Source organism: Sinocyclocheilus rhinocerous, unplaced genomic scaffold (assembly GCF_001515625.1).
Source record: "Sinocyclocheilus rhinocerous isolate Xijiao unplaced genomic scaffold, SAMN03320098_v1.1 scaffold1110, whole genome shotgun sequence".
In the NCBI taxonomy this organism is placed as follows: domain Eukaryota; kingdom Metazoa; phylum Chordata; class Actinopteri; order Cypriniformes; family Cyprinidae; genus Sinocyclocheilus; species Sinocyclocheilus rhinocerous.
In genome coordinates, this window is record NW_015653168.1 from 769,038 (window position 1) to 776,017 (window position 6,980).

General features: G+C 42.3%; 1 long non-coding RNA gene across 1 annotated transcript in view; it reads right to left on the minus strand.

Annotated features, from left to right (window-relative positions):
• Positions 1–4,041, minus strand: part of LOC107715596 (uncharacterized) — a 7,630-nt gene extending 3,589 nt beyond the window's left edge. Inside the window, exon 1 of the long non-coding RNA XR_001637116.1 lies at positions 3,630–4,041. This is a non-coding gene — a long non-coding RNA (uncharacterized LOC107715596). The remainder of the gene's footprint in view (positions 1–3,629) is intronic.
• Between the last annotated feature and the right edge of the window lie 2,939 nt (positions 4,042–6,980).

Genomic DNA, 6,980 nt, shown 5'->3' on the forward strand with positions numbered 1-6,980 from the left:
ATTTTATTTATTTATTGTGTTTATTGTCTTAACGTTTCATCAGTTCATTCTGCTTTTTATTCAGATTAGCTGCAGATTTAGCCTGGCACGTCTTAAGTTCTATGAGCGCGAGATCAATTCTCTTTAGCGCGAAAACTTCTTTATCTCATTTTCATAAAATAAAATGCTATAGTATTTAACTTTTCCTCTCCATCGGCGAATGATGATTCTGAAAGAAAATGAGCCCGATGTCTGTTTGATATAGCAACGAACGCTACTTTCATGCATTTGATTATCAGATAAACCTCGCGCTCTTATTTCTAGGTTGTTGTTCATGCTTGTGGTTATTTTAACAGTTTCCTTCGTACATTCGGTTCAACGACATTGTTAGAACACATTTATCATTCAATGGAACTGTGCGTATGCTTTAGACACTTACATTTTTGCTCTGTCCATGCAATAAATGCGCAGCCTTCGACTGCTCAGGTAATGTCGTCGGTATGACCGAGAGCCATTGAAAAACTACAGAAAAGTAAAACTACTTCACTTTAAAGGGGGCATAACACACCCAGTTTCACCCAATCTCATGTTAATCTTGAGTACCTATAGAGTAGTACTGCATCCTTCATATCGCCAAAAAGTCTTTAGTTTTATCATATTTATAAAAGATACAGCTTTTCGATTCTCTCCGGAAAAAGTCGAGCTCCTGGAGGCGCGCCGTGGGCGGAGCTAAAGAGTGACGAGCACTTGAGCGCCGAATGCCAACAAAACAGACATTTGATGCCGTTTCACTTACCGTGAAAGATCATGACCGGGATCTTTTATAGCTGGGACGCTCCATCTTTCAGTATCAAACGATGTGCAAATCCAGCCCAACAAAACAGACATTTATTTGATGCCCACTTACCGTCTGCAGTTCTGAATCATGATCGGGATCTTTTATAGCTGGGACCGCTCCATCTTTCAGTATCAAATGATGTGCAAATCCAGCGTCGAACTGGGCCTTGTTTTTTAAAACGTTCGTCAACAAACACACTTGTGAAACTCCGTTGCTGCTTACAACCAAAAACATTGGTTTGGATTGGAGACATTCTTCCCGAGCAAGTCCCGTGCAGCGCTGCCGCCAGATGAAGCGCGTTGATGGGCGCGATCTCGCTCTTGCTCTGGTCTATGCATGCGCGGGCGCGTTCTTGTGGGAGAAATGCCCATATAAGGAGTTCCACCCTCGTTTGCGTCATTAAGAGCCACAATCGAAAAAAACTTGTACGAACCCGGAAGTAAGATTTTTGGCACAGAAATACTCTGTCATATGTCCAAATTATTTTTTGAAACTTTGTCCATGCTTAGCATGAGAATCCAACTCTATAACAGTGTAAACGACTCTGAATGCATGAACCAGCATTGTAACCCCCACCACTTAACATTACTCGAGTCCTAAGGAGAGATCACACATCAGCTGCTCAAAAAATGTGTCAGTGAGACGAACGGACCGCGAGCGCAATCCTGTGACAGTCGGTAAATAGTGGAGCGCGTGAAGGAGAGATGCGAGGCACGAACATTGTTCAAGGTCTCCATTAATTCGTGCTTGTAGTAATTGAATGTGTATATATTTTGAAAGCATTGAATCGCTATAGAAATCGCGATTCATTCGATTCTTAGCGTTTTAAATCGATTACTATCCGAAATCGGCGATTCACGATTCAAAAATCATGTTTCAAGATCGATGCATATGCATCGTCAGGGTTTGTAATCGATGCATCGATAAAACGAGTGAATCGTTACACCCCTAATATAAATGTATATCTTTGTTGAATAGAAAATCTGAAACATGTGAATACATTAAAAAATTTATATGTATATGTTTATGTTTTAAACCCCTTTTAAAAATAAATAAATAAATAAAACAAATAAAATGTACAAGATTTCTTTTGGAAAGAAACAACTTATGGAACAAAAATACTAGGGCTATAAAAAAAGGCATTCTTCAGAAAATGTTCTCAATGTAACATTTGAGTTTCATTTATTGAACCGACCCCTCTTGTAAAAGCAGCACCCCAGCCTTCAAAACCCCATGTCCAGATGTGTCTCCCTCCCTCTCTTTAGCTGCTGCCCAAATGATAACTCGCCCTTTGTCTCTCTCACTGAGCTGGGTAATATATAGCTGTGAGGCGTCCTGACATAGTTATATTTGCTGGTGTCCTAGAAAAGACAAGGAGACTCAATTACAATGGCAGCAGAGCGAGTGCCTTTACGAATGTCAACTCTTCGCCCAGACGCAGCGTGATGAATCACACCTGACCTCACACCAGGCGTCCATTTCTCAGCAGCCTGCGCACCAGTGTGGACTAGTAAATGAGAAATCAGGGTGGGGTGGCGCGAGGTGTAGGGGGCTCGGTTTTCGAGAAGTGTGTGTGTGTGTTTGCGTGCGGGGCCAGAGGTCACAAAGATGAGACAAACAGTGGCGAGCCCGCAGACGTCCTTGCTCGCACTGCCTGTTGAGAGAGGAGCAGCGTAGACACTGTGGAATTGTAAGCAGTTGTTTAAAGCTTTTAGACAGGGGGGTTTAGGGAGCGTTCCGTTGGGAGGCTCGACGGCCCTGCTGCAGCTTGTGTGATGCTCTCCTGCAGCTCTGTCAGGAGGAGAACTAACCTGCATCTCTGTTTGTCCACACACACATGTACGCACACAAAGTGCTGCCTGCCTGCCAGCAGCCTCCTCTTACTCCAGGCAGAGTGTAATCCTTGTTGACAGAGAGCGAGTGTGGTTATTAGGTCACTTGTGTTTTCATGCTGTACTGTAAAGCACTTAGCAGGCTGCAGTGGCAGTGGCTCACAGACTCACACCAGCGCTGTGGCAGTTCAGAGCCACTCTCCTCCGGGAGAAGAGACCTCTTATCCCGCCACTGCACCGTCTGACCCTGGCAGGACGGTGGATGAGGAGTGGTGGGTGGCTGGGTCAGAGACGGCTGTAACGCTGCCCTGGGCCAACTCTGAGGGCAGGCAGGGGAGTCCCTAGCCTCCTGGGAGAGGGAGGGTGGAATGAGCAACAGGCAGACACAAGGGCAAAGGCAGATGTGTGCAAGGATAGATGAGGAGATAAATCACAGGCTGTCAGAGCACGAGGCATTTGCATTCCCGAAATGGAGCTTGCACTGGCGGTGGGGTACGAAGACCTCTGCATGCGTAGAGTCCAGCTCAACATCAAATGTGGATGCGATTCACATGCAGCTGCAGAGGAGTTAGGTCATTTGTTTATTAAGTAAGCGTAGAGTCCAGCGCAACATCAGATGTGGATGCGATTCACACACAGCTGCAGAGGAGTTAGGTCATTTGTTCATTATGTAAGTTGTGACCTGAATTACACTGAAAGAGTGCTTTTAAATGTTAAAGGAGTTCCTAAATAAACATCTGATAGAGCACAAAAATTATTTGTTGCACAGAAATGGGCCAAATATTCTAGAGCTTTTCAGGGTATTACATTGGGTAGCAAAAAGGATGAAATTTACTAGATTTATCGTGCACTTTCAAAAACAGCACACACTTTAAACTGATTGTCAAAGTTCAGAGGACACACACAATGTTGGAGGTAGGGGTGGATTGGGTCATGTGATTATAGTTTATAGTTGGCAGGCCATCTGTGATGTATCGTACCTGTGTCCTGGACTTATTCAATGTCATATGGAAGGACAGGACACCCTTTTGGGATGTGAATGGTCTCATCAGGTTGTTTCGTTGACGCTTTGACTTCATGAAGAAGAAGAACTGTGAAACTAAGAAACAAAAAAGATTAAACAGTCTGAGTCAAAGTCTATCTATTGATAGAAGCATTAAAAATATGGAAAATCTGTTGTTGTGCACAGTAGGACATACTGTGCACAACCCTGTTTTATTACAATACCCCAAAATGTAATACAAAAACATATGATTTATGATTTATTACAAAAAGATATGTAATATTTATTGAGAGACAAGAATGTTTAAACAGGTACAAATTATTACTTGGAACAGTAAAAGAGCAGAATGTGTAACAAAGAGCAAGATCATGATGCATTTTCTATTTTGGGATACATATTATGTACAGATTAACATTATATATAATGCATATTTAATGATTATTTACTACAACACTGTATAAGATATTAATAAAAAAATGTCAGTCTTTGATATGAGATTTTCCCCCCCTAATGCACTAGCCTATTTTTTTTCACTTGGTTTGATGTTAAAAACAAGAGGGAAAAAATCAGCAAAGTAAGAAAAAATATACAATCTCTGAAAACAAGTCTTAATTTCTTATGCAGTATGCATCTTTTTTGTAAATGATTTTTAGATATTTTAACTGGAAAACAAGTTACAAATGTCTTTCTTATTAGTCCAGCATTCTAATATTGAAACATAATGATTTAAAAAAGCATATTTAGCTGAATGCACACTAAATACATGATGGGCTAAAACATAATTTAGCAGTATTCAGCTATTTAGATGCTAGAGCCCTTTCTTCCTTTCATGGCACATGGAAAAGTAAAGGCTCTGACCATGCTTCTACTCACAGTGTGCAAATCATATAGTTGGTATTCAAAGTGTCAGTGAAACAGTTAAGCAACATCAAATGATGACATTGGCTTTGCAGACCTCTTTCCATGATGTCAAGAGCATAGTGAAGCTTAAAGGGGATTACAGTCTAATTCTATCGTTAAGGCTCCCAACTAAATTGACTTGGCTGAGTGCATATGGTGGACTAAAGCAAACTTCATTTTTCGGTTGATAGGCGCAATGGTTGGGGCACAGAAGGGTGCAGAGGACAGAAAGTCAGGGAGAGACAAAGAGAGGAGAAATCAAGACTAAGAGAACTCATGGTTCGCTGGAGGGTGGACGGGTGGGGAACTGTCATCAGGAAACCCTTGTCGGCCCGGAATGAGGAGTGCTGAGTAACTAATGAGAATGTTTTACACAAGAAATGTATCAAGGCTGAGGAGACACATCTGGGTATGCAACTCACACAAAGAGTCATCCAGCTCAAAATCCTTTTTTTATTGCTCTAAGTGCAATCCTCCCATTTGAAACCCAGCCAGATATCGAGAGGGAGCGAAAAAGAGACAGAGGACAGAGGGAAACAGCTGGGTTTCCTAAGCAGAATGGCTGCTAAGGCTGAAGGGAGAGAGGGATGGCTTTCTATGGAGAATATGGAGGAGAAATATAAACTCCAAGAGAAGTTGCTGGGAAGAAAGCCATGAAACAAGTGAGTTAAAAAAAGAGGGAAACCAAGGAGGACAAGATCAAGATCAGGGCCAAGGAGAAGAGATTATGAAGAACTAATAATGAAACATCGCAAGAGTGAGAAAGGAGGGGGAGTGTCGACGGCGGTTCAGGAAAACAAGCGAGAAAGAGATAGTGGCCAAAATCAGCGGAAATGTAATGCGAGAGAGGCAGGAAAAGGGATGCATGGCTCTGATTTGTGAGATGAGATGAACTGAAACGGGATGGAGGCAAATTCCAGGAAGACGTCTGAAAGCCAGAAAATGAAGTCACCTGTGCAAATACAACTCATATTTACTCATTGTGGAATAATCATATGACAGTTCCCCGTTTTATCTGTCTTGGTCAGGACTCTCAGGAAGAGGCCTGGGTCTAGAAAAACAAACACAACTGCTAAAGCAAAACGATCGTATGCGCTTGGCTCACTGAATGCGAGTCGAGCAGCAACCGCTACCCCAATAAGCAATGAACTATGAGCAACCGAAAAATACTAAAATAATTTACGGCTGTAGACTCATTCAGAACGTTCCTTTGGAATCATGAATCGAGACTTTTTCTTCCAGCAGTTGTCAAAAGAATTGAAATATGCCGACCGCAAAAACAAGATCAGCAGCAATAACAAAACTAACCCATGCAAACTTCAACATGGGATGTGAACACATGTTCCCAACTAGTCTGCCAATTACTCTACCTCAGATTTACTGTTGTTCTCAATTAAAGAGCAGTTTGGCAACAAACAATAACATGTGTTGTGATGCTGCGGTTGAGCCAAGTTAATGTTTCATATTAGAGCTCCCGCAACTACTCACCAGGCCCGAACCCATGCTGTTTAGTGCATACTTCACTTAACGGGGTGCTCATAAGTCATTATGCACGCCAAAGTTCTGCTGGGCCATAATGAGCGAAACAAAAAAACTCCTGCACAAAAGCATGCTACACGTACAGACGACAATCGCAGGAGCTCCTTCCAAATATTCCAACTCATAAACATTTCAAAAAGTATTAGAGGGTGCATGGGATTTACAAATCCAGGGATTTTCATCAACTACTGCCTTAGGACTTGATTGGGTGTTTTTTTAATGGATTTGATTCAAAGAATGGCTATATATTCTTGATGGACGTTTATAGTGAATACAGAGCTCCTTGTTTTGAATGTTCAGAACAGACTCCTATCGACGTGTTTGAAAAGGCGATGAACACTAAAGTGGTTCATCTGTCTAACAGATGAGTTTTATGGTCATGCGCATGTCAGCCACCAATTCTCTGCATTTCAGGATAGTAATTTAGGGCGGCTGCATATTTCGAGCATTTCAGTCGGAAGTCACATATTTGTAATTGAATGTTTGAGCTCTCTTTTAAGCCACTTAATGTGTGCAATCCGATATAGTGTTTGCAAACCGTTTACTCGTGACCTGTGCTTTCCCTTTCCTTAAGCCATTCAAGAGAGCCAGCAAAAGCAAAGTGCCTTTTAAGGCCCTGAGTATTGCCAGAGTCCTCCTTATATTACTGATGATATCTTTACTGAGGGCTTCGCTGACAAGAGCCCAGGGATCAGAACTGCCCATAAAGCAGATGGGAAATTACATCTCATCCTAGGCCCTGCGCTCAAATGGCCTGTCTGTTGATGCAGCGGGCTTGTGGTGTCTTTAAACAGGGACTTAGCCTTTGACCCCAAACCCCCCCAACCTTATACGATTGCAGTGAGGAAGCTACTGGAGGTAATCAAAGCGGGCCGAGTACAACTGAACA